Below are 26,394 nucleotides of genomic sequence, written 5' to 3'. Positions count from 1 at the left end.
TGACAAGTACATTATATTTCATGGTTTATAGGCCAAGTTATTTATTACTACATTGCCCTTTTCCTTTTGATACCAACATACGTTTTGATTTATTTTATATAATTCCCACCAACCCTTTTTTAATTGTAAATTTACAGTGAGGTTATCCCCTTTTTAATTCAGATTTTTATTTTCTTTTGTGATTAAGGTGCCCTGTTTTTACTGGGCTCCTATTATTTGTTTTCATTTTTCTATGGGTATTTACCATAATCCATTATTTTGGTACTATTTTATAGTACCATGTTTTATTTTTCAGGTGCTGGCATATATTACCTGGTACACTTCAGCTGGTTCAGAGCACAGCCTCTTCTCCCCACAGACCCAGGAGATCCAATATCTTCTGTCTCCTCCAGGCAGGAGCATGTCTGAAGCGTGTAGCTCTCATGGTCAGCTGGGTAGTTGCACTCAACAATGGAGAGCTGCTAGGTGTGCTTGCCAAGCCAGGCAATCAGAAAAAGGAATTTAAAAAATCTGTAGGACTTTAAAGGGGCAGAGGATGCTTTCAGTTTCTGTGACCCCTGGGCAGCTGAGTTCACAGTGGTAATCAGAGCAGTCAGTGTTGGGAACTGTGGTACAGCTGCCAGAAGACAGTTAGGGTCAACATAAGTAATACAGTGTCTACACTCACGCTGTGTTAAGCTAACTACATCCACCGTGGCTTACGCTGCTCGGGGAGGTGGTGTTAAGTGTAGACACATGCACAACTAGGTTGATATAAGTTGCCTTGCATCAATCGAACTTTTGTAGTGTAGACCAGCCCGTACTGAGTAGGATGCCTGGAGGGGGTCGATGGGAAGTATTATCATCCATAAGAATGGTACAAGGCTGGAAAGTGCCAGAAGATTCTACTGTGTAATTACAAGACAAAGATTACAATTCTGAACAAGAAGAATGCAAGGAAAAGGAAATGGATAATTAGGCTGCGTAAAGATGTGTGGTTAAACATTGATATGAAGGCTGGCCAGTTAAAAGTGTTATTAATTATTTATGTTAGGATAGCACCCAGAGGCTTAAAGTTTCAGGTAATATATCTGCGCTGCATTCCCTCTGCCGCTGTTTGTGGTTTTACAACAACATTTTCCTATTTTTAAAATGTTTTCTGCCCTAAGTTGCTGTGTGAAAAAATGCACAATACACAACAGGGGAAACCAACTCTACAAAGGAAACAATCTAAACACAAGACACTGTCAAATGCATAAAGTAAACACACAGAAAATATAGTGGTAAATATTTCATTTTCTCTAATGTCAGTTATGGTACTCTTAAGGGATACTTGTAATGATAATAGATAAAACAATTTTTTGGAGAAAAAAGCAATTTTTAAGTCAATAATATCCTTTAAAATAAAAAAGGACATCTTATGACTATTGTCAAAGTCAGACTTAGGACTCACAATTTGTCAGACCACTCTGTTTTATTAGCAAAGCGTTCTGTTAATACACCCAGATAATGTGAGCACCATGCAAGACACAAACTATTTTATTTATACAGACAAAAGGGCGCAAACTTAACAAGATAACAAAGGAAGCAGAATCTGATAAGTTTACCTGGGCTAGACATACATATCTTATTTCCTTACTAACTATTACCAATCTCCTGTTAATGTCCCACTATTAGCTTAAGTGGACTCATTGTTTCGCACCTTAACGTTTCTCTTCCTGACAACTATATTTCAACATTCCTTATTTCTGCATACAGCATTTCTTTAATCCATTCTTATTTTTACAATATAATTCATTCTACTTTCACACTATCAATAGGTACCAAGCGAAGGAGGTGGAATAGGAGCAGTGTGTAAACTGCTTGGGTGACCTTAACTGTGTAAGATTAAATTTTCACTGTTTTTTTAAATGGAACCTTCACTTTAGATTTCTACGGTTTCCAAGTTTGGGGTTTTGTTTAAAAATTGCAAAATTCCTGTAAGGCAGGGCCGCCCAGAGGGAGGGGCAAGTGGGGCAATTTGCCCCAGGCCCTGGGCCCCGTAGGGACCCCCATGAGAGTTTTTGGGGCCCCTGAAGTGGGGTCCTTCACTCACTCTGGGGGCCCCGGAAAACTCTCGTGGGGCCCGGGCCCCCAGAGCTTCTTCCACTCTGGGTCTTTGGTGGTGGGGGGTCCTTCTGCCCGGGGCGGAAGGACCCCCGCCGCCAAATTACTGCCGAAGTGGGACCCACCACCAAAGTGCCGGGTCTTCTGCGGTAATTTGGCGACGGGGTCTCCACCGCGGGTCTTCGGGGCACTTCGGCGGCAGGTCCCGGAGCAGAAGGACTCCCTGCTGCTGAATTACCACTGAAGCGGGGGTCCCCCGCCACTAAAGACCCCAGGCCCCCTGAATCTTCTGGGCGGCCCTGCTGTAAGGCATTCTGCAAACAGTTTAATTCTGTATTTGCATAACAACCGTACCATTGGCCATGTACATAAAACCTTTATCACCGAAGCATGGGTCCCTATCACATAAGCTAATGAAATAATCTCATTAGTTGGTAGCAATAACTTTCTCTATATCTACTATGCTCTAGACACAGACACAATGCACTTTGACAGCATTTTACATCTGCCAAGAGTTGACTCCAGATTAATTTTGTCTGAGAAATTCACTTAAATTCAGGATTTGTGATTTAGCAATCATGTTTTTCCTATCTGTGTAGCATTTTTAGTCTGAATTTGTTATATTTGTCTGTGATATTGTAATATATAAGGCATAATATAGTATTATTTTCATTATAAATTCTTTACAGTTGAGGGTTTTTTACTCTTTTTCTTTTTGGTTTACCCTCCCCCTTGTTATAGATTTACTGTTTATTGAATTATTTATTATAATTTTATGCCTTAAAACAATGAAATGCTAAATATAAAAGATATAATTATGTTAATTCAACTTTCTAAGTATATTTCCCCTCTCCATATTATTAGATTTAATATAGCCCATTAAAGTCTACTATACTGCATGGAGTTTATTTTTGTTCTTTTACGAGATTCAACCATCACATTTTGCATGTTATCTGTCCGTCAGTTTTATTGTATCATGTCTATGATACAGGTGCAGGATGTTGGGGATTACAAAGTGTTTCAAACTAAAATTTACTGTTTGATTTTTTAAACTGAGGCTGGATGGATGCTAATTCACAGAAGCTGCTTGTGTGACTTTTCAAGTCTGTGCCTCAGCAGGAGGCTCAAAGAGAGGGCTGTATTGATGTTCACCTTTTGAAATACAATATAGTTTATCCATGGCAAAAAATGTCACTCATCATCTGAACTTTCAGATTTCTGCTCTGAGCCATCCAGAACCTCCCAAGGATTATCTTACTTCTGAAGCCTGCTGTTTATCATCAAGCCATTGATGTCTAAGTAGTTCCGCTAGTAAAATGGATTAAATGTATAATTTCTTGTTGACCCTTTAGTAATCCATGAGAGATTTATCAGAATTTTATATACCCACTGCCCATGGTGTCTTTATGTGTGTACATGGCTATTCATGTGTTGGGAAGAGATTGCAGCTGACAAATAAGTTTTTGGTTGATTATGTGTATCTGACTAAGAGTTTCCTCAGAAAACTTGCAGATATCAGCTGTAACATCTCTCTAACTGTACCAGCCTCAGAATAGGGCCAGGACATCAGGGCACTACTGACTCATAGATATGGGAAGGCAACTTAGCTGGGAATACTTCTTATGCCATATTCAACAGAGATGCTTTTCCCTACACCCATGGAGAACCATGTACTGTTATATTAAAAGAACAAAAAGAAAGAGCAAAAGTAAAATCTCCATATGAGAGCACACAGGCTGTGTCTGAACACAAAACAACAGCTGCTTCTGCAGCAGGAGGGAGGCTTCTCTCCATGTAAAGGTGTAATTAGCCAGAAACCAAGTCCTAATAGATACATGTAACACACACCACAGCCCAGCATGGGCTGGCAATCATTTCTACTCTACCACACCCATTTTTGCCTTTCAAGATTTGTCAAAGCGATTTCCTAACCAAGCAGAGTTTGAGGGGACCTGAGACCTGAGCATCGGGAAACTTGGCAAAGAAAGAACAAATCCAGAAAAGAATGCACTGGTGTGTCACAAGGTTCTGCCTCCAAAGGGAAAAGCCTGGGGGTGAAAGTAACTTAAAGGACTTGCTGGTACTCCCGGAAAGGAAGGGGAGGGGCCTCAACCAGAAGAGCCATGGCCTCTATTGGAAGAGGTGGAGCCTTTAAATCCCGGGGCTTTTAAATCAGGATTTAAAGGGCTCAGGGATTCAGCTGAAGCCAGGCCCTTTAAATCACCCCCAGAACTACCAGCTGCAGAGGGGGCTGGGAGCCCTGGGGTTTGTGCAGGGGTGAAAATAATTTACATTTCTTACCTATATGGTCCAATCACAAGCAACCCACCTCTTCTACGTACTTCGTGGATCCCTCCCATTGCATGACATGGATAGAGAAAATAAAGCTACTGTTACTACTACCAGTACTGTCTGTAATAAAACTTTACTGTTGGAATAAGCCTAAAAAAGGGAAAACTCACTGTCACTTTTTTCTCCGTGTCTTCCCTCCTCCTCCAGCCAGGCTGCGGGCACTAGACTCCATGCTTCTCCCTGCCTGGCACTGAGCAGCAGCTGCAGGGGCTTCCCTCTAGCTTGCAGCAGGGAGAGTGGCTGAGGGAGGGAGAAGCCAGCCTCCTGCATAAGAACAGTTTAAACTCAGCTGTTCCCTGTGAGATTCAGTAACATTTCAAAGAGGATCTGCAAGCAGTTTGCACATCACAACCATGATCTCTGCTGGGAAGGGAATGGGATAGATTTGAACTTGGAAATGGTTCCTGATTTTGATTGTGTTTGTGTATAGGATCCCCTCATCTTGGGGGTAGAAAAGAACTGCCCCTGCCATGGTCGCACACTGTTCTTATGCAGGCAGCAGCAGCAGCAGGCATCTCAGCGAGTGTCCCTACTACAAGCTAGAGCCTAGAGGAGAACCCCTGCAGGGGGGGAGCGGGGTAAGAATGCAGAGCCTTGTCTGCAGCCTGGCTGGAGGAGGGGGAGGGAGGAGCCGAGAAACCAATGTGACAGTGAGTTTTCCCCTTCCACCTGCTTTTATTAGCTCTGGATTTAAGCTGTGGAGCCAAATGCTTGTATTTGTTGTGTATATTAGTATTGGAGGCAAAATCCCCTCATCCTGGGGGCAGACAAGGACAGCCCCTGCCATGGTCAAACACACCCTCCCCCACTCCCCCCAGCTACTGTGAGTGAAATTAACAAGGATGCCAGAAACCACTCCTAACCCCAAGGGCTGAACCACTCATGGAACAGCTGAGTTTAAACTATTCTTATACTGGGGGCAGGCTTCTCCCTCCCTCAGCCAGTCTCCTTTTCTTACCCGTCCTCTGTACCGGCCTGTACCGGCTTACTTTCACCTCTGGAAAAGCCTGGCCTGCTTCCCTCCCCTCTCCTGAGAGAATTGTGGTAGCATGACAGTTGATGGCCCACTCTTCCCCATGCAAATACCTCCTACTCATTTACTTCCTCCTAGTAGAGACATCTGCCCTCCACTATGAAACATCTGCTTCTCTGTGAATACAGGCCTTATCCTTCCTTGCCTCATGCAGGAAGAGGGGAAGCTGGAGTGGGCAGCCTTTCCTTCCAGCTTGATCCACTCCATCTGAAGAGCAGAAGAGACCCTCTACAACCAATCCTTTCCCAGAGAAGTGCAATTTCAATCAATTCCCTCACTAAAGGAAGGCGGAAAGTGTGTGTCAATAGAGTCCAGCAAAGCACCAGCACATTTTTTATATCTATCTCACACTCGTTATTAGAGAATAACCAACCCTAAACACTAGAATGTCTGGAAATGAAAAAGGAAGGGGACGAACCCAGTGCCTGCTACCATATCAAGCTTCATCACTCACTCATGCTGCAATACCCAACCAAAGTTAACTTTGCCCTCTAAAACTGGAAAGCTAAAAATAAACTACTAGGAGGTTATAAAATCCTTTCCTTAGTCATTACGTTGACATTTGGGTGTATATCATCAAATTTTATGGGGTAAAATTATGTCTGGAAGGGCAGAGCACGTCGGGTGGAGAGAGAGAGAGGATTATAAGGCAGTGGGGAACAGGGAGGATCTTTTAACCGCTGATTTCCCCTAACACATGGGTTTCTGAAAGGAGTGCATGTTTTGTAAAGTGGCAGATTGTTTCTGGAGTAATAGGGAGATTCCTCTGAACCACATTATCACTCCTTTTAAAAATAGAGACTCCCTGCTACATCGCTCTTTCCATCTACGTTTGCCCCCATATCTCTTCTCCCTCACCCCACCAAGAAACACAGGCTCATTTCACCATGATGCCTAACCTTCCACATTTCCCACCTTCTTATCGCCAACCACTCTACATTCCTGCCTGCCTAAAATCAATAGCTGCTCAAGTTATTACTATGAAGGGAACTGTCAGCAACCCCAACATTTAGGTTGACTGACATTTTCCACTGTAAAGGATTCTTGCCCTCTATCTGTAGCTTGAATTGTACATCTTGATTTTAGGAGCATGCCAAAAGCTTCTGAACATTCTGAGGCCCTATGTATGTACCTCACTCCAGTATCTCATCTCAGCACCCACTGCAATAGGACCCCATGGAGCAATGGGGAGGCTGAGCTGCAGCAGACAAAATGGGTGGATTTGTGGTTAAGGCAGTTAAATGTCCCTCTGGAAAAGCAGGTTCTAGCACCTCTGCAGACTCCCTGTGTGATGCTGGGCAAATCACTTAAAGTAAAATTTTGTCTAGTGGCCCCTAATTGTGTGTGCCACTGGTCCAATCTGAGATATCTGTGGCCTGTTATTAAGAAGAGCAGCTGAGCCCTCAGCACTGCCTCTGAAGTCAATGGGAGGAATGGCTGTAGCCTACTAGGTGCTGGAGAAATGAGCAAAGGGTGGGGAGCTAGACTGTCCTGAGTTCTAATCTTGCTCTGTCACTATATAGCTGGAGGGAAGTCTTGTCTCAGTTTCTAAAGTGGGAATAATAATAATCTCTCCACAGGGCAGTTGTGAAGATAGCTTTATTAATGTCTGTGAAGCTCAGATACTACAGTGAAAAGCCCATGAGGAAATTAATACTTCTGTATTCGATGCAGGGTTTGGCTGGTGTGGAGTAAATAAGGCAGAGGCCACATGACAAGAATAAAATATGATACTGAACAGCTGCCTCATTCCCAGGGCACTCTCAGTCTTGTGCCCTGAATGAGCCAGGAATCCTGTGGGGAAAAAAGAGTATGTGATCACATAATTAAGACTGTATCATAATGCATATGCACAAGGGGGCTGAATTAGGGTTTCACAAGAACCTTAAATCTAACATTTCTGAACTTTCAAGTGCATGACTTTGCAACCTGATTAAGTTTCTTTTAACAATGCCTATTGGTATTAATTTATACACATTTGCAAACAGTGTTAAGCCCTGCTCTGTACATGCCGCTCTGTACAAGCAAGATTGTAGAGCCACAGCTAACAAAAAAGGGAGAAGCGAAATATTCATCCTGACACATCAGGTGCACATCCCTCTCTGAAGACCATTTCTCCACCCCAGACAAATATACCGTCTGAACTGGAGCTTTCTTTAGCCTGGTCTAAAGCCACCAACAGACCAACATGCTGAATACACCAGTAATCAGAGGAAGGACCAGCTGTCCCTAATTCACAATCTCTTTTAAGCAGTATATAGTTCATCAATTTCCGAGTTCTTCTTTGTTTTCCAAGCCCTAGGTATTGCTGAGCAAGTATTTACACTTCAAGGCCCTCCCTCAGTATTCCATGGGCTCCTTTTTACATTACTATGTCATTGAATCCTGAGTTAACTCTTTCCCTGTCCACCTTAGCATGGAGTACAACAAACAGTTTTTACATTGTTACATAGATTTGTAACTTCCTCACCACCACCCTTCTCCCCCACAGTAATAAAAACAGCTAAAAGACATTTAACCTCAGAAAGGCCAACAAAAGAAACTAATGCTGGAGTGTATAGGCTAAATCATCTTAGTGATATGATGAGCTAAACTTCCCTAAAAAATTCTATTCTACAATCAGAGGGTCAGATTGAGGGCAAAAAAAAAAAGGTGGTGGTACTCTTCCAAGCTCCACCCACAAAATAAACTCCACCCACACAACCCACCATTCACAGTATAGTGTGTAGATGTTCAAAATATGATTACACATGTTCTCTGGGTTTAGCTTCCCCTATTGCGGTCTACATACATCCATGGGTTCTGGGGACTGCTCAGGCTTAGTTACCTCTTGGCGAGGCTTGAATGCCTTAATAGGCTTCTTGACATTGGCTCCCATTTAGCGGCTTCAGTTGCCTCACTGGGCTCTTGCTAGGTTCCTTAGCCTCAGCATCTTTTTTGGCTGGGAGAGGTGGAAGTGGTGGTATCTCCATCATAGAGTTGTAGTGTAGACACTTACTACAGCAATGGAAGGGCTTTTTCTGGCTCTAGTAAATCAACCCCTCAAGAGGCAGTAGCTAGGTTGACAGAAGAATTTTTCCATTGACCAAGCTGTGTCTACAGAAGGGGTTATGTCGACCTAACTATGCTGCACAGAGTGTGTCATTTTTCACAGCCCTGAGGGATGTAGCTAGGTCTACATAAGTTTTAGGTTTTTAGCCTGTTAACTTGTCATGCCAAAATGAGTTTTCACATGGAACAGATTATGCAGAACTTCATACTATGATCCTTCCACTCCTTTCTACCATGCCTTGATAAGCAGTGAAATAGTTAATACTTTAAATATCAACATTGTTATCATTTGGCATATTAGCTGGCCCACATTCAGATGAATAGGACAGTTCACACCTCTTGGAGTTATAGTTTCTGATTCTGCAAATGCAGGCAGATATCAGCGCAACAGTTACACTAGGTTCGTATTTTTAAGGCGATCTCAGCAACCGTAACACCTAGATACCTACTTTTTTTCTACTTTAGCACATACCTACTGAATCCAAGCCCTGTCAGGAAGATAAGTTTCTTTTGAGAAAAGCTGGGTATGTGAGTGTGTGAAAATAAGCCTTAAAATAGGAACCAACTCCATGGGAGCTCCAGAGCTCAAGCATCCATGGAAAAAAGTAGGAGGTGCTCAGCATCCACCAGGCATAGTGGGTGGCTCGGGGCTGGTCGTTGATGAGCTGTGTCCTTCCTGGTCATCTGTGATGTTTATAGTAGGCTAAACTACTGCAATGCACTCTAGAGAGTAGGCCAAATTCCCAGATAAGTTGATATTAATGAAACAGAAAGTATCTCTGGGGAAAAGTTGGTAAACATGTTTTCTTTCATAATTTCAATGTCCTGAATTGAAAATTATGTTTACCAAGCTGAATTTTGAACTTTAAGGCAAATAAAAAGAAAAGAGATAATGGCTACCATTAGTAACTTAAAAAAATCAATAGAAAGTAAAGGCAAAGTACTAAAAATATAATATCTTCCAAAATCTGGAATATTGTGCTATCACAAAATGCAAGGAGCAATTTCTGTCGAAGATCATACTCTTGTCACATGATACATGCTTAAATTTTGTTGGTTTTGTAGTAAGGATAACATTTAAAATTAAGTAAACTAACCGCTTGTCAGGTATTTTTGATATGTGAAAGAGTTGAACGCTCTGCTGTGCATTACACAAATATCATACAACATAGTGGGTCAGCTCTAGGTACCAGCAAAGCAAGCACCTGCTTGGGGCAGTCCATTTGCAGGGGCGGCAGGGATCTAGCATGGGAGCCGAGAACCAACAGGGGGCTCTGGGAGCTGTAGTTCCTTGGTTAGCTCCCTGCCTATAGAGCCAGCCCTGGAGCAGGGAAAGGACTACATTTCCCAAAATTCCCTTGGCCACTACCAACTGGAAAGGAAGGAGGGGGACCTCATGCTGCAGCATGCTGTGAGTGCTGTGAATGGTAGGGATACCATATTTTAACTTCAAAAAACAGGACACTCCACAGAGAGGGAAACCCCACCCTGCCACCATACACTCCCTCTGACTGCTCCCCCCCGAAACTGCAACCCATCCAACCACCCCACCCCCCCCTCCCTGATCACCCTCTTCCGGGAACCCTGCCCCTAACTGCCCCCCAGGACCCCACCCCCTAGCTAAGGCTGCTGCTGTTCCTTGTCCCCTGATTGCCCCCCCCAGGACCCCTGCCCTAACTGCCCCTTGGGACCCAGCCCCTATCTAAGCTCCCTTCTCCTTGTCCCAGCTGCCCCTCCTGAGACCCCCCAACTTCCCCCCTAGATCCCCCCCCTACCTGTCCCCTGACAAACCCCTGGGACTCCCCATGCCTATCCAACCGCTGCCTGTCCCCTGACTGCCCCCTGACCCTGACCCATCTAACCCCCTTCTCCTGCCCCTGACTGCCCCCCCCGAAACCTCCTCCCCATCCAACCTCCCTGCTCCCTGTCCCTTGACTGCCCCCCCTGGAACCCTTTACCCCTTCTCCATACCCCTCAGCCCCTATTGTGCCACTCAGACCAGCATGTCTGGCTCCATGCAGCACCAGACAAGCTGCTGCATACATGCTGCCGTGTGCCCCTGCAGAGCCCACAGCCCCCCCCCCCCCACACACACCAGCACCTGCCTTCCAGATTTGAACACCTCAAAATTCAGGAGTGCTCAAGCTCAGTTTGGGCAGCTGTTACTTCATTTCTCTCAAATCAAATATACTGATCCACTGTAACTTGCTGTAGAAAAAGTAGGATAAAATTGAGCAAGAAATGCTTCCCAGTGGTTATTAGGACTGGAATTGCTATTTTCAACAGCCATTGCCTTTTTTTTTGTTCGGTTTGTTTAAAAGGAAGACAGTGATATTGCATTGGCAAATTCCCATAGAAAGAAAGAGTGGAACAAAAGAATAATAAAGGCACCTCAACTTTTCCTCATTTATGGAGGACAGTCTTATAATATGCATCCAGATATCCTCCAATCACACAAGCTGAAAATTGTTCCACTTTACTGCAGCTCTGTAACCATATGGGAACCAATCCTGTCTGTGTTTTGTGCACATCCAAAATTTCCTGCTGACTGACCCCTGGGAGCGAGTACCAGTGACCCAGGGCTGCGGCGGAAGGAGGGTGCAGGTGGGGGGGCGAGGGGAGAGCCCAGGGCGGGCGGGCAGGAGGTGTGTGTGGGGGCACTGGTGGGGGGAATGGGGAGCCCAAGGACTGGGGCAGCAGAGGGGTACGGGGGGGAGCCCAGGGCTGGGACAGGGGGCAGCCAAAATTTTCTTGCTTGGGGCGGCAAAAAACCTAGAGCCGGCCCTGCAACATGGTATGATTAGTTTTATTCTGTAAGTTCTGCTATTTCAGATATATAAATTATTAGCTAACTATTAGCCCTAACCACTAACCTAACCTAAAGCTGATATTTGCTTACAGTGTAAGTGAGTTGAGTATTGATTTGGATAATTAAAAAATTTATTGTGATTAATTTCATGATTAAAAGAATTAATTTGTTATATAACAGAATACCAGTGATTTAAATATTTTTGGATGTTTTCCACATTTTCAAATAGATTGATTTCAATTACAACACAGGATACAAAGTATACAGTGCTCACTTTATATTTATTTTTATTTTAAATATTTGTACTGTAAAAAACAAAATAAGTTGTCTTTTCAATTTAACCAAATACAAGTACCGTAGTGCAATCTCCTTATCATGAAAGTTGAACTTACAAATGTAGAATTATGTACAAAAAACTCTGCATTCAGTAAAACAATGTAAAACTTTAGAGCCTACAAGTCCAATCAGTCCTACTTCTTGTTCTGCCAATCACTCAGACAAACAAGTTTGTTTATATTTGAAGGAGATAATGCTGCCTGCTTCTTGTTTATAGTCTCACCTGAAAGTGAGAACAAGAGTTCTCATGGAACTGTTGTAGTCGGCGTCACAAGATATTTATGTGCCTGATGCGCTAATGATTCATATGTCCTGTCATGCTTCAACTACCATTCCAGAGGACATGCTTCCATGCTGATTACAGGTTCTCCTTGATAACAATCCAAAGCAGTGCGGACTGACACGTGTTCATTTTCATTATCCAAGTCAGATGCCACCAGCAGAAGGTTGATTTTCTTTTCTGGTAGTTTGGGTTCTGTAGTTTCTGCATTGGGTGTTGCTCTTTTAAGACTTTGGAAAGCATGGTCCACACCTCATCCCTTTCAGATTTTAGAAGGCACTTCAAATTCTTAAACCTTGGGTCGAATGCTGTAGCTATCTCTAGAAATCTCACATTGGTACTGTGACATTGCACTCCATGTTTTTATAAAAAATATGTTTATAAGTAGATATGATGTAACTGGAATATGCTTTATGCAAAAGGTCTCATTACAAAGCTTATAATCTTCTCAGTGTGGTCATCCTATTTGTATGAATGTATCATTCTTGTATCTAAAACTAGGAATATGAAATATAACTCTGAGGTCCTATTGTAATTATGTCAAGTGTGCACCATTAATGGTGGTTTGAAATCTTAATGGCTCTCATTATCCAGGACAACTGGTTGTAAAAGGCTCTGCTTACTTCTAAGACTTCCTGTATACATGGGTGCCAGCGCGTGGATAATGAAGTCTTACAGGACATGTGATCATGTCACCTGAACTGGAATTCATCTTTAACCTGGTACTTTTCCATTTAGAAGGAAGGATGGGAACCCAGAGAGAGACAAAGGATTCCCCCCTTGTGCCAAAGCTATTACAAGGGATGAAACAGAACAAAGAGGGTCCCAGTCATGTGGAATCCCCTGCTTTTCACCTAAGATGGCTGCTGGAACTAACAAGGACTGTACCAGGGGAAAGGATTGGGCCCAGACTAGGAAGGCGTCTAGTCTGTGAAAGAAGCTTATGGGAACATCTCTGAGAGTGAGATTTACCTGTATTCAACTTCTTAATGTAGTAGGCTTAGACTTGCGTGTTTTGTTTTATTTTGCTTGGTAACTTACTTTGTTCTGTCTGTTATTACTCGAAACCACTTAAATCCTACTTTTTATACTTAATAAAATCACTTTTGTTTACAGATCAAAGCAAGCATATCTATCACACTGAGAAGATTTAAACTTCAAGACTCCTTATAAGAAATGGAAAGGGAGGTGGATATTTTTTGCTGTTTTTAAAATTAAATAGGCAGCTAGTATTTTTTTTAAATTATTTAGGAAGAACAAGTTTAAGCTTTTGTTCTAACGTGCGTTGTTTGCCTGGACTGCTCAAGACCTGAAGGCTTGTGTAGGAGGAACTCTTGAGTGGCTTCTTAAGTACCTTCATCAAGGAGTATCAGATGTGAAACAGCATGAAACATAGGAGCCTTGTCTATAACAGGATTATTCAAAGTGATACAAGCTGCGAAAGTGAGAACTTGGAAGAGTGTTTGCCATTTTCAATAATGTAATAAAATACTGTAATGATCAATAATAATATAAAGTGTGTGAATAACATGTCTAAAAACAAATTTTATATTCCAAGATCACTGTTTTATATTATATGTGGTAAAAGAGAAAATCCCTGGAAATATTCCTTTTGAGGAGGGGTTTGCGACTTGACATTTTAGTGAAAGGGGTTCACAGGCTGTTAAGTTTGGGAACCACTGATCCAGAATGAGAATACGGTATCTGCACCATCCGGGTCCAAATGGGTAAATGCGCACAAGACAGACTTTAATAACGCTAGGACATACAAAGCCACTCCTCCTCATGCAAGTTCTGCTGGACTTGGATGTGAAGATACAAAGGTGAGGTTGCAGTTGTGGAGGTGTTGTATTTTACTAAACATGCTCCTGGAAGACCCAATAAACTGCTTCTACTACACAGCCACTTCCTGGGACTCCAAAGAGACTAGGTTTCATTTGGACACCTTCCAGAAAGCCAGCTAAGGAGAGAGGCGCTACAGCTGCCTTGGGAACATATACTTCCAAAGATTTTCTACCACCCAACTGGGAAAAGTCTCCATGTGTCAAGACGGGACACTTACAGGCTGAAACATCAAATTCCTGGAAGCTGAGAGTGAGAAGTTTGAAAGCACCCTTGGGGAAAACTACTCTGATTACCAGACAATGGCAGGATTAACTGTCTCAAGTACCATGTCACTAATCCAGCATGCCAGGGAATTCAGAGTGCAGAGGCAAAGGCAGTGGTTTGTAAGCAGCTGTTTTGCATGATCTAGATACAGAATTCTGGTTTTGCCTGGGAGGGAAGGAACAACAGATTCTTTGAAAGCGCGCAGCTTTAAGCACCGAGAGAGGCAAAGAGTTCCTCAGATTTTCAGCCTTCTGTAAATGTGGTAGCCCTTACAAAGACAAGCAAGAAACTGCCTGGAGACACAGAAAGGCTACCCTGAAAGTCACAAACTTGCTGACCTGTCACAAGCTGCTGGTGAAGGAAGCTGCATATGCGCAGTGGTCCTCGTCAGGCCACACAAACGCGCTTGGCAGCCATAACTGAGTCAAGACAGCACCGCCAATGTTCTGGCTCCCCTGTAAAGCTAGGCCCTTGCAGTACTTTCAGACATGCATGTGGGACATGTCCCAGGAAGGCAAATCTGAGGTGTTTTTTGGGGTGGGGTGCAACAGCCTCCAAAACTCAAAGAATGGAGGAGATATGGACGAATGACTCGCTGAACTGAGCCTGTAGGTTGCACTTCTGCCACATGTATCTTTTTTTTTTTTTTAAACTGCAGTTCCAAAGGAACGTGTTGGGAGAAGTTCGTGGTAATACAGGCAGCAGACGAGATCTAAGGCCGGAAGGATCATTGTGGTCTATGACCCTTGCTTGCTGACATCCCCAGTTCAGAGTCAAACGGGAAGAGCGTTCAAAGGGAGGCTCAAAGCACTGTTGAAAACCAGTCAGCTTCCAGCTTACTTAGAGCACTTCAGACATTGCCACTATATCATCTCCCGGGTCCATTCATTACGAATGGACTTACAGTCTGTATTCAGTGCTCCTTAGCATGTGTTTGGGGATACCCAATGACAGCTGGTGAGCTCTTCTGTAGTTCCACCTGTGTATTTAATACAACCCAATCAACCATGCAGGAGCTTCCCTCACCTAATGGGAAGAGACAGGAAGCAGGGAGGAAAAAACTATTAAACTGTCCATACAAAATATTGAGGCCATATAAAGTGCAGTGTTATCCCATTGAGATTTAAAATGAAAATCAGCTTTCACATCAGATAAACTGGGTATTAGTGGCCCTAAAGCACCATGACTGCATATGTGATAGACCTCAACCTGGATGTAGGCAAAGGGAGGCTGAAGACAGCTCTAAATCAACAAAGAATCAAGGCTAAGGAGACTGTTAGTGTGTTAAGGAACCCAAAAAGAATTGAGTTTGTTATTAACAGCCCTGCTGCTAATCAAGATGGAGGGGGGGATTTTTTTTTGACATTCATGGCGGGAAATATGGTATTACCCATTTTCCAGTCTGATCAAGCTACGATTTCCTGTAAAAACGAAATAAGAACTTGACTCAAGGGATGGGTCAACCCTTTCCCCCAGCAGCTTTAGTGGAACTGAAGTTTAACCAGGCTGATGGATAACTCCCTTTGTGTAAGCAGTGTAATAAATGTCGCCATAAGTCTGTTGATAGGTACTGAGCTCTCAACCACCTGGTACTATGGTACACGCAAAGAAACGGTACAGTGTATGCTAGCACATCACCATACATGTTATCAAAAAAAAATTGACAATATTGTACATTTATTTAATCAAAAAAGGAGGGGAACATGTAAATGTGTTGTTCTGCTGTGTGTCGCATATGTGTGTGAAAAGCTGGTGCATGCACTAGGAGAGACCAGTAAAGAAGCAGGTACAAAACAATCCCACTGGCACTAGAAAGGACAGACCAATCTGAACTGGCTGAATCAGGAGTCCAGCAGGGTGAAGGAGGGAGGAGTCACGGGTCAGATCCAGGAGATGGTGTTTTCAACAGCCGGACTGCAGAGCTGGGTGACCGTGGGTGAGATCCTGGCAAACCTGCAGCAACCTAACAGAGGAGAATCCAGTTGTGATAGGCACCTCTCGGTTTCACGACATATCTGAGCATGTAACTTTAAATGCACCACTCCGGTCAGGATGTATGCAACATCCAGTTCTCTTCCCTTGAAGCTCAGGCCATTGAGGAGTTAGTCTCAAAACTGCTGGTGTGTACGAGCTAGCTGCATTTCCCTAGGATCACTCAGTTCTGAAAAGGGTCCTTCCCTCCACAGTGCACACTGATGTCAGAAGCCTGTTGGCAACAGTTCCAACTTAGGTTTGTAGAGATCCATTTTTCTAAACCGAATCCCACTGGTGACAGGCTGTACCAGCTGCACACTAGTCAACTGTGTATTACGGAGATACACAGTGAAGAGAGAAAGGCATCTTCCTCATTTTCTTGATGCATACACACACACACACACACACACACACACATACACACACACACGATCTTCCCTCATTCAGGGAATACAGTGTCTTGAATATTGTGCCATATTTGAAACAGCACTTGTTAATGCTCACAAAGTGCAGGGTGTCTGTATCACAGGTAGTGGTACAGGGCACCAAAGCCTCCAACTTTTCTCCCATTAGCCACTTGTTTGTCTCAGCTGCCATTTCACGGGTCACATGTTCCTTGGTCCATTTGTCCATACAGACTTGGAACGGCTGGTGCAGCCATTTGCTCACTCTTTCATGGGACTACAGAAACAGGAGAGACAAAAGAAAAAAAAGGCTACAGCCGCCAACATTCAAGATCACGAAACACTTAAAAAGTGAAAACAAATCCACTTCCCTAGTCCAACAGATTTGGAATGTTTAGCTCTGCTGGGGTACTGGCAATACAAAAACTGACCTTGCCAACTGATCAAGGGAAAGCCTCAGTAAATTGGAGGCAGCGTATGAACAAGCAGGCACAGCCATCCTTATTCCCCAACTGAAAATCCCCAAAAGCCTAGTGTTAATGAAAATTAAGTCTGTGAAATCAAGTGCTCAGAAGTCATCATATTAAAAAATCATCAAATGTTTGTTGAACTCTGAACTGAAAAGAAGACAATCTCCTAAATCACCTAGGCTAACCAACTGTACCATATTTTTGAAACTTGACCTCAAAAGTTAGATGCTTTCCCTGACTCTTTCTTTATATAGAAAAGAAGGCTTTAATTCAAAGTGTTGTGTTTTTGTTTTTGTTTTTTTGTTGGTTGGTTGGTTGGGTTTTTTTTTTTTAGAGAGGGTCATGGGGATTCAGCATATTTATTTGTTATTTAAATGTCTTATTATAATCTTCTAACTATTTTTTATTAAATTCTGATTTCATTTTAAACTGGCTCATTTTTAAAAAGAAAAATGTATAAGTAACAAGAAATTTTAAAAAGAAATTTTATTTAATTTTTAAAAAAAGTCTTCCAATTTTTATCCACCTTGGGGCTTTCTGTAATTATGACATCACTGTGGTTATCCTAGTCACAGACCCAGCGCTTTCAAGCTGCTAGTACATTCGTTTGCAGTGCTCCACTGCCCGGGAGCAACCCTAGACTCACACTCTCAGTGACTGCAGGGACAAGGCACAGCTCCTTGATGAGATGAACTTGGAGGGCAATGTCAGAGCACATGTCAGCTTTTCTGTATTTCAGTTCTTTGCTATCCCCCTTTTTAGACCCACCCTGACAAGGGGGTTAGCAACAAATGTGAGGTGCCCCTAGGCAAGGAACTGACGAGTAAAAGGATGCTAACAGCTGCCTACTCTAACAGGAGAGTTTGGGAAATGGAGGGGGAGGAAAGGAAGGGTTACATCTCAGGAGCATTCAGAGGAAGTTTACAGTGTCCAGTGGACTAAACCGTGTCATGTCCCATCCTCAAAGCAATATGACGAGTGCTAAATGTTACAGGAGAACAACCCCCCTCTCACCCCAGAAACGTTATCTGACTCTCCCCAGACGCCCTTTGGGAGCAAGAGGTTCAGGGAAACACCAGCTGCTCATCCCATTCCCTTCACTCAACTGCTACCTGCTGAGCATGCAGCAGAGTGGTCCTCCTGTACATGTAATCCTCCGATTTGATCACGTACACCATCTTATAGGAGTTCAGTTTGAATTTACACTCCAGCTTGTCCAAGCTCTCCACATTCTCCATGGACTTCTTACTGTTTCCCTCCTTCCCTTCCTTCTCCTGCTGCTCCCGACTACGCTGACACTTACGGATCCGCCTCAGGTTCCTGTAAACCAGAGAATCCCTGCTGGGATTAGTGCTCATCCTCTGCCCACTAGGCTGGACGTATCTGGTGGCTCCAGGCCAGCCCTTCGGAACCCAAAGTATTGCTCAGAGTGGAATGGTCACAAATTAAAGTCGTTTAGGCTCATGTGCCTACCATAAGCCAACCCACTGGTCTCAGCTGTTTACAGAGACTGGGGGCCTTTCACAGTTATTTTGCAAACAACTCCCTGCTACTGAAAAGCACTAGACTCAGCACCTTCTGCATGCAGCTAGTGGGCTTCTGTCAGCAAAGGCAGGATTGCCAAAAACTAGGGCTGGTGACTCCCGAAACCTCTGACCTCCCTGCTGCCTGTGGCCCAGTGATTTCCCTACACCCCCCCAACGGGAGTGTACACCCCCCCTGAATTTCCCCAACATCCACCCCTCCCCAGTTTTGTGAACTAGTTACATGCCAAACCTGGTGGCTGAACTTTGCGACTTTGTCCTCACCCACAACTATTTCACATTTGGGGACAATATATACCTTCAAGTCAGCAGCACTGCTATGGGTACCTGCATGACCCCACAGTATGCCAACATCTTTATGGCTCACTTAGAACAATGCTTCCTTAGCTCTCGTCCCCTAATGCCCCTACTCCACACTGATGACATCTTCATCATCTGGACCCATGGAAAAGAAGCCCTTGAGGAATTCCACCATGATTTCAACAATTTCCATCCCACCATCAACCTCAGCCTAGACCAATCCACACAAGAGATCCATTTTCTTGACACTACTGTTGCCCTGATAAGTGAGGTCCTAAACACCACCCTATACATGACCAACCGTACTGACCACTTACTACCTACAATGCGCCAGCTTTCCATCCGGACCATCACCACACAATCCACTGTCCTCCACAAGCGCTAAGATACAACCGCATTTGCCCATCCTCAGAAAACACCTAAAGAGTCTAATCAAGCAGTCTTAAACAACTAAACAATAAACGCACCTACAGTGAAGAAAAGACTGACAAGCCAAAAGATACCAGTAAGCCACCTCACTACCAACAGACCCAAACATAAAAATAACAGAATACCACTTACACGCCATCACCCTACACTCTCAATCTAAAACCCTCCAGCACATCAGCCAAAGATCTACAACCTATCTGAAAGATCGACCTCACCTCCAATCAAGATCTTGGAGACAGACTGTCCTCCGCTTTAACATAGAAGCCCCAACCCCTGAACAATTCCGTCAGCCGAACCACACCACCACAGAACCAAAACACTAACCCGCGAACCTATCACTTGCAACAAAGCCCCATGCCCAACCTCTGTCACATATCTACTTAAGTGACCAACATAATAGGACTAACACTATCAGACATGCCATCCAGAGCTAGTTCACGCTGCACATCTCCCAATGCTTATATAGCATCATGTCGCCAGCAATCCCCTCTTCCAGGGTACAATTGGCCAAACCCGGACAGTCCGTATGGCAAAAGAATAAATGGGAGCAAATCAGCATCAAATTATCACAGTCAACACCAGTAGAGAACCACTGTCAACCTCTCTGGCCATGTCAGTACAAGATTAAAAGTGCAATTTAGCAACAGAAAGCTTCAAAAAACAGACTCCACATGAGAACCTGCTTAACTGACTAATATGCAACTAGCTACAATCAATTTAGGCTTAAATAGAACTGGGAATGGCTGAGCCATTACACAGACATTGATCTATTTCCCATGTTAAGTATCCTCCACCTCTGTCAAATTGTCTGAAATGGTCATCTGATTTATCACGTACGACAAAAGTCTTTTTTTCTCCTGCTGACAACAGCTCAATCTTAAATAATTTAGCGCTCTTAGTTGTTGGCAACTCCACCTTTCATGTCTCCTGTTGTGCTGTGTGTTATATATATTGTATATAAGCTTCTATGCTATTCTCCTCACTATATTCGTCCATTCTTCATGCATCCAGACTAGGGCTTGTATGCCCTCAAATTAAAGATATATCACAAAAGCTAGTCGCAAATAAATGGTAGTCGTCGGTGCCACAGTGGCTCTGGTTTTTTTGTTGATATCTAGACTAGTCACGCTGCTAATTTCTGAAACATGCCGAATTAGTTGTACTGTTGTGAAAATTGAATTGAACTTGAACACATAATACACACTTTTATAGAAGCATAACGGTACCATCTAATACGTGGAATCTGAAAGTATCATAGATTTCAAGAAGTTAACATTAGAACTAGCTTCCTATATTCAGCTCATTTTTATGGACAATCGTCAGTGCATACTTCATTCTTCAGTGAGTGTTGCCGAACCTATAGATTCAAATTATGGATTTGTAAGCAAAGTCTAAATGAGCTCTCCCTGACAGCTAGTGATGAGCTGGAGGCTGTGGGGAAAGGCTTCAGGACCAGACTGTATTTACATTCACACCACAGGTATCCAGCAAACAGAGGTATGTTGCCCAAGTGATAGATTTTGGCTGGTGTTGGGTTACAAATCACTTGAATGTGGGGAGTGGAGGGGTGGGAAGTGAAATGTTGTTCTTATTGTATGAGTAAAGGTCAGTAGACGTGTACTTAGCCTGTGCTGATTGACTTCTATCATATCCCACCTTCGTCATCTCTTTTCTAAACTGAAAATTCCCAGTCATTTTAATGTCTCCTCCTGTTTCATACCCCTAATCATTTTAGTTGCCCATCTCTGTACCTTTTCCATTTCCAATATATCTCTTTTGGGATGGATGACCAGATCTGCACACAGTATTCAAGATGTGGGTGTACCATGGATTTATATAGTGGCAATATGACATTTTTTGTCTTATTATCTATCCCTTTCTTAATGAGTCCCAACATTCCGTTCGCTTTTTTGGCTGCACATTGAGTGGATGTTTCCAGAGAACTATCCACGACTCCAACATCTCTTTCTTGAGTGGTAACAGCTAATTCAGACTCCTTCATTTTATACGTATAGTTGAGATTGTTTTCCAATGTGCATTACTTTGCATTTATCAACACTGAATTGCATCTGTCATTTTGTTGCCCAGTCCCCCAGTTTTGTGAGATCCCTTTGTAACTCTTCACAGTCTGCCTGGGACTTAACTATCTTGAATAGTTTTGTATCATGTGAAAATTTTGCCACCTCACTGTTTACCCATTTTTCCAGATCATTTATGAATATGTTGAACAGTAATGGACCCAGTACTGACCCCTCAGGAATACCACTATTTATCTCTCTCCATTCTGAAAACGGATAATTTATTCCTACCCTTTGTTTCCCATATTTTAACCAGTTACTGATCCATGAGAGGACTTCCCTCTTATCCCATGATGGCTTATTTTTCAAAAGTCAATTTAAATTAAATAAATTTAAAAAAATGTGTATATATTTTTAGAAATCTAGACCTATTATGTGTAACTTGCATTATCCTTATGTTAAATTTGCATTATCCTAACAAAACATTTACTTTATTCAAATCTCTTTTATATATCTCATTGGCCCTGACACCCCCACCCCTGTAAATTCGAGCACCTCCCTCTAATTTCAATTCCTGGGGAAATTACTGCTGTGGCCTATGCCCTCTCTCAGTCACTGGAGAACAGGAGCCCAGGGTGGGCTCTTGGAATAAACAGCAGCACTGTGTCTCTATATGCTACTCCCAGGTTAATGTCTTCTGAAGTGGCAGAGTACTAAAAACAAACAAGAGACTGCAATAGCCAACTCTGTGACGGAGTAAGATTTTCTCCCTCTGCTGACATGGGTACTTATGGTCTGTGTGTCACTTTTCACAGCCACAACTTGTTCACTCACCTTGGCAGGAAAACCAGCTTCTGGGCCAGGTGTTCCCAAAGTTCAGGAAAGGTAGAATCAGAGTTGACGTACTACTCTACGTAGTCTGACCAACACTGAAATTGGGCACAGAACACAAGGGGTTAACCGATATCTGCCAAATCAAACAATTCAAACCCAACTCTGAAGGGGTTTGGTTGGAAGTGGATGAAAGAAAAGCAATCTTTGGAGACTCCATATATTTCACACAGGTCCCACTCACTCTCCCCCCATGGACGGACATGCACTTGTACTGTCTGGTTTTTGAAAGTGTTAATAAGAGATGCCAACAAGGCTTGTTCAACCCAATTCAATGAGTGCACTGTGTCACATAATGAATGTGCCCTGTAGGACTGGAAGCAGCTCATAAACTATAGTATCTGAAACATTGACAGCTCTGCCATCTTCATTCAGTATACTCCTGTTTAAACTTTACATGCTTAATAGCTGCAGCTGAACTCTGAGGACAATTGGCTCTTACCTCTCCCTCTACAGGGTCATCTGAGTTCTCCCCTTCGGTGTCCAGCAGCTCAATGGTTAATTGGACCTGGCCCCTGCTGTGAATGAACATCAGCTACAAAGGAGAATGCGGAAGGGGACTTAGTAACAAATGATTCCAAAAAATAAATCCCTTTCCACCAGGGAAAAAGGGAGAAACCAATGAACTTCATGCAACTATCCAGCATAATCCTGTGCCTTCCACTTTGCTGGGAACAACACAACGGGGGGATACTAGCCCCAGTTACACAATCTGAACACAGAAGGAGTTTTGACAATGAGTGGAAATTTCAAGATCACTAAGGAGCTAATCTAACAGAGGGTAAAAGGATGAAGAAATTATTCGACTTATATGGGCAGAAGAGAATTCCTAGATAGAGAACCATGACATACTTAAAGAGAGGTGGAAGAAAAAAACATCAACTGCTGCAGTGAACAGTTGGTCTTTTATTAACGATCAGACAAAATCTCTGTTACCCACAAAGTTTGCTCGAAATTGGGATGTTTCTAAAGGCAAAGCAAGGAGCTGGATCCCTTTTAGCAGCAAGCTGCTTTCTGATCAATTTGTGCAGTTTCAATTCTTTGCTTCCCTGCTTATTTTGAGACTCTCAGTGGGAACACAGAGACACCCTATAAATGTCAAAGCCATTATCAATGACTTTCACTAGTTAAAGATGGGCCCGGCCACTTCTGATTTCACAGTGATGGGAAGTATGAATTTGATTTGAACTGCGAGTCAGGTTTATTTAATGCGTAGGTGACAAATATTAGTAAGAGACTGTTACAGTCTGCAATGGATGAGATGGAGGAAAAGGCGGAAAGCTTCAGTGACCCACCCCAGGGCAGGGAGGAGGAGAGAGAGAGAGATTAAAAGCCTAGTGATGACAATCAATCAATACAGTATTACTCTGGCTTTCGGACACTGAAAAACACAGGGAGAAATCCCAGCTTTTCTTCAGGATACGTATTTTTCCATCTTCCTTGCAAATGTCCCATTTCCGAGGAGCTCTTTCTAGAAATATTTATCTGTTTTTTCTGTTCGTTCTACAGTTCCTGTCTGGATTTATGCCAACCCCGCCAAGGGCTATATTAAGACTGACAGTCACAGAGCAGGTACTCAGCAGCTCCTCCAGGCTAGGATGCACAATCAGGTCGCCCTGTCAAGTTCTAGGACAGCTGGGGAGCACACAGATGTCCAGAGGTCCTTGGAATATTTGGATGGTCATGTAAAATGAAAAGCTCAGCTCATTCTCCTTTCTCAGCGAGCCATCGTACTTCCCCTCCTCTCTCAACAAGCTCTTCCAGGAGTCCTCCTCCAAGCGTCAGTGCAGGCAGATATGGTTCTTACCATGAAATAGTTCTCGTCTGACATGAGCTGCTCAGCTTTCCACTGGTACGTGGCCTCCACAAGGGCCCGAGATAACTGTGAGGACAGCAGGCCTCTGGTAGCTCTGTTGCTATTCTCTGACAGGTGAAGGTCGGTCACCTGCACGTAGATCTCATTGCTCATTCTGTGCTGAACCTGGGAGCAGGAAGGACACGGAGAAGAGGACTTAGGGAAGAGGGTTTTAAATGTCTCTGGACTCAGTGCACTGTATACTGCAGTAGCACCCTTTCCCCAACCCAAGTCAGTCAGAGGGCTTTGCACTAGTGTGAAGTATGGACAACCTGCCTTCTGCAGTCAGGCCGTAGACAAAACAGAACACTAAGTCTCCAAAATAAACTTCTCCATGTGGCATCAAACAGAGTTTGACATTGATCAAAACAAGCATGGCTGAGCCTTCATCATTTGCCTGCACTTCTAGACTTGAATGTTTGCATGCAAACACTTATGTCAAAAGCTATAATTGATGAGAGGGAAACTATTTTATCTCCCCTGCATATATACATGCTGTGGCAGAATTGGTCAGATTTCCAGTTCTTCTCCACTATGTACCATGCAAGTCTCAGAACCAGCCTTAGGTTCAAAGTTACAGCAAGCAGAGGTAAAATCCTCTCAGCAAAAAGGGACATTTACAAGTTGAGAAAAACAAAATTAAAACTAATCTGCCTTGTCTGGCTACTTACAAGTTTGAAACATGAGAGACTGATTCAGAAAGATTTGGAGAGCCTGGATTGACGTCTGGTCCCTCTTAGTCCCAAGAGCAAACAACACCCAAAACAAAGAGCACAAACAAAGACTTCCCACGAGTTGAAAGTATCTTGTCCCCCTATTGGTCACTCTGGTCAGGTGTCAGCCAGGTTTACTGAGCTTCTGTCACAACACCTTTACAGGTAAAAGAGACATTAACCGTGCCTTAACTATCTGTTAATGACGCCCCTGCATATAACACGCTGTGGCAGACAAATGGTCAGATTTCCAGTCTTCTCCACCTATGCACCAATGCAATCTCAGAACCACACTAAAAGCTATGTCGCAATGCAAGATTAGAACATGAACATATCCCTTAAAATCCTGCTTTCAAAAACCTCTCGTCTGTCAAACCATGGCAAAAGAAATTCTTAGCATCCTAAGTATGAAATAAAAACGCATTATTTAGGTTACGAACATGGTAGACCTCTTCTATTGTGAATCTACTCACATTCCATTGGAAAACCATTGTGATCCTTTAAAATAATAATGAATCGCTGGCAAAGTACACGTACACAGACAAATATTACTCACCGTTACGTGAGCATTAGAAGGAAATGCGACAGCTGGCATAAGATTTAAGACCATCGACGGTAGACTGGAAAGCTTGTAGCAGATTCTCGTGCAGAAAATCACTACTCAAAATTCAAAGGTGGATTAGCCTGGTTGTTTTGTGGGAGGAAATTAAAATAACTACACCAAATTCCTAATTATTAATATATATTCCCAAATCTAAATATTAGAGCCCAGTTGCTGGCACATTTCCTGTCAAAACTGAAACTAAGAACTTGTTTTAAGCCCTGTCTTCATACCCATGTGTTTTAACATTTCCCATAGCAAATGGAAGATCATCAAGGTAGCCAGCATAGTAGAGCGTGACCACTTGGACTTACCACAGTTCAAAGTGACAACTAGCAGCTGCTGCAAGAGGCCAAGCTACTGGACGTGGACTGACACAGAATCAATTTGCACCTGTATGGAATCTCCTTTTCTCATGACAAACATTAGTACAGATAGGGTTTGTGGGAAAGCCTGGGGCTCCTGGATAAAATTCTCAATAAATAGCCAAGAACAATCCTCCTTTAACTCAATCGGGGATGCAAACCCAAAAGGGGGCCCCCCCCTAAGCCAGACACCCCAGCCCCCTTCGCCTCTATGAGTCAGCAGTGGCCCGTGTCAAAAAGGGGGTAGGCCTGTGTCCCGAGGCACGTAGGCAGCCTGTGGCTCAGTGTACTTGTGGGCTGGAGGGAGCACACGGAGTCCTGGGCTCGCTTTCCAGACAGCTTGGGCCAGCAATTTTTGGAGCGTCTTGCACTGTTTATACAGAACTCGAGGAGGAATACACATCCTCATTGTCAATCTGCCGATTATATGTGAGACATCAACATGCTTCTTGGCTCCGACCATCCCAGCACAGGGGTTGAAGGGACCTTCCCTAGCATATCTCAAGGTTAGGAAAAAAAAGAGCGAAGATCTTACCCAACCTCATGACAACATCAGCCTTCGTTTACCGAACTAATCAAAAAGCAAATGGAATAACAAGGTTAAAATCACTGATTTGCAATCCATGATTCCTCTGCTCTGCTGATTTAAATCCAATGAAAATCATTGACACATCACTCTGATTTAACCAGTCGTGGGCTGCCGTGAACTCGGTGTGGGGTGGAAAGGGCATCTTTAAATGTGTTGGAGTGTCAAGCTAATTTATCCCAAAACCTT

General features: G+C 43.3%; 1 pseudogene; it reads right to left on the bottom strand.

The window, feature by feature from the left end:
• Nucleotides 1-16,253: 16,253 nt before the first annotated feature.
• Nucleotides 16,254-22,290, bottom strand: LOC116831295 (paired amphipathic helix protein Sin3a-like; annotated as a pseudogene).
• Nucleotides 22,291-26,394: the final 4,104 nt, after the last annotated feature.

Source organism: Chelonoidis abingdonii, chromosome 9 (genome assembly GCF_003597395.2).
Source record: "Chelonoidis abingdonii isolate Lonesome George chromosome 9, CheloAbing_2.0, whole genome shotgun sequence".
In the NCBI taxonomy this organism is placed as follows: domain Eukaryota; kingdom Metazoa; phylum Chordata; order Testudines; family Testudinidae; genus Chelonoidis; species Chelonoidis abingdonii.
The sequence above is the reverse complement of the archived record's forward strand: the minus strand, read 5'-3'. Positions and strand labels throughout refer to the sequence as shown.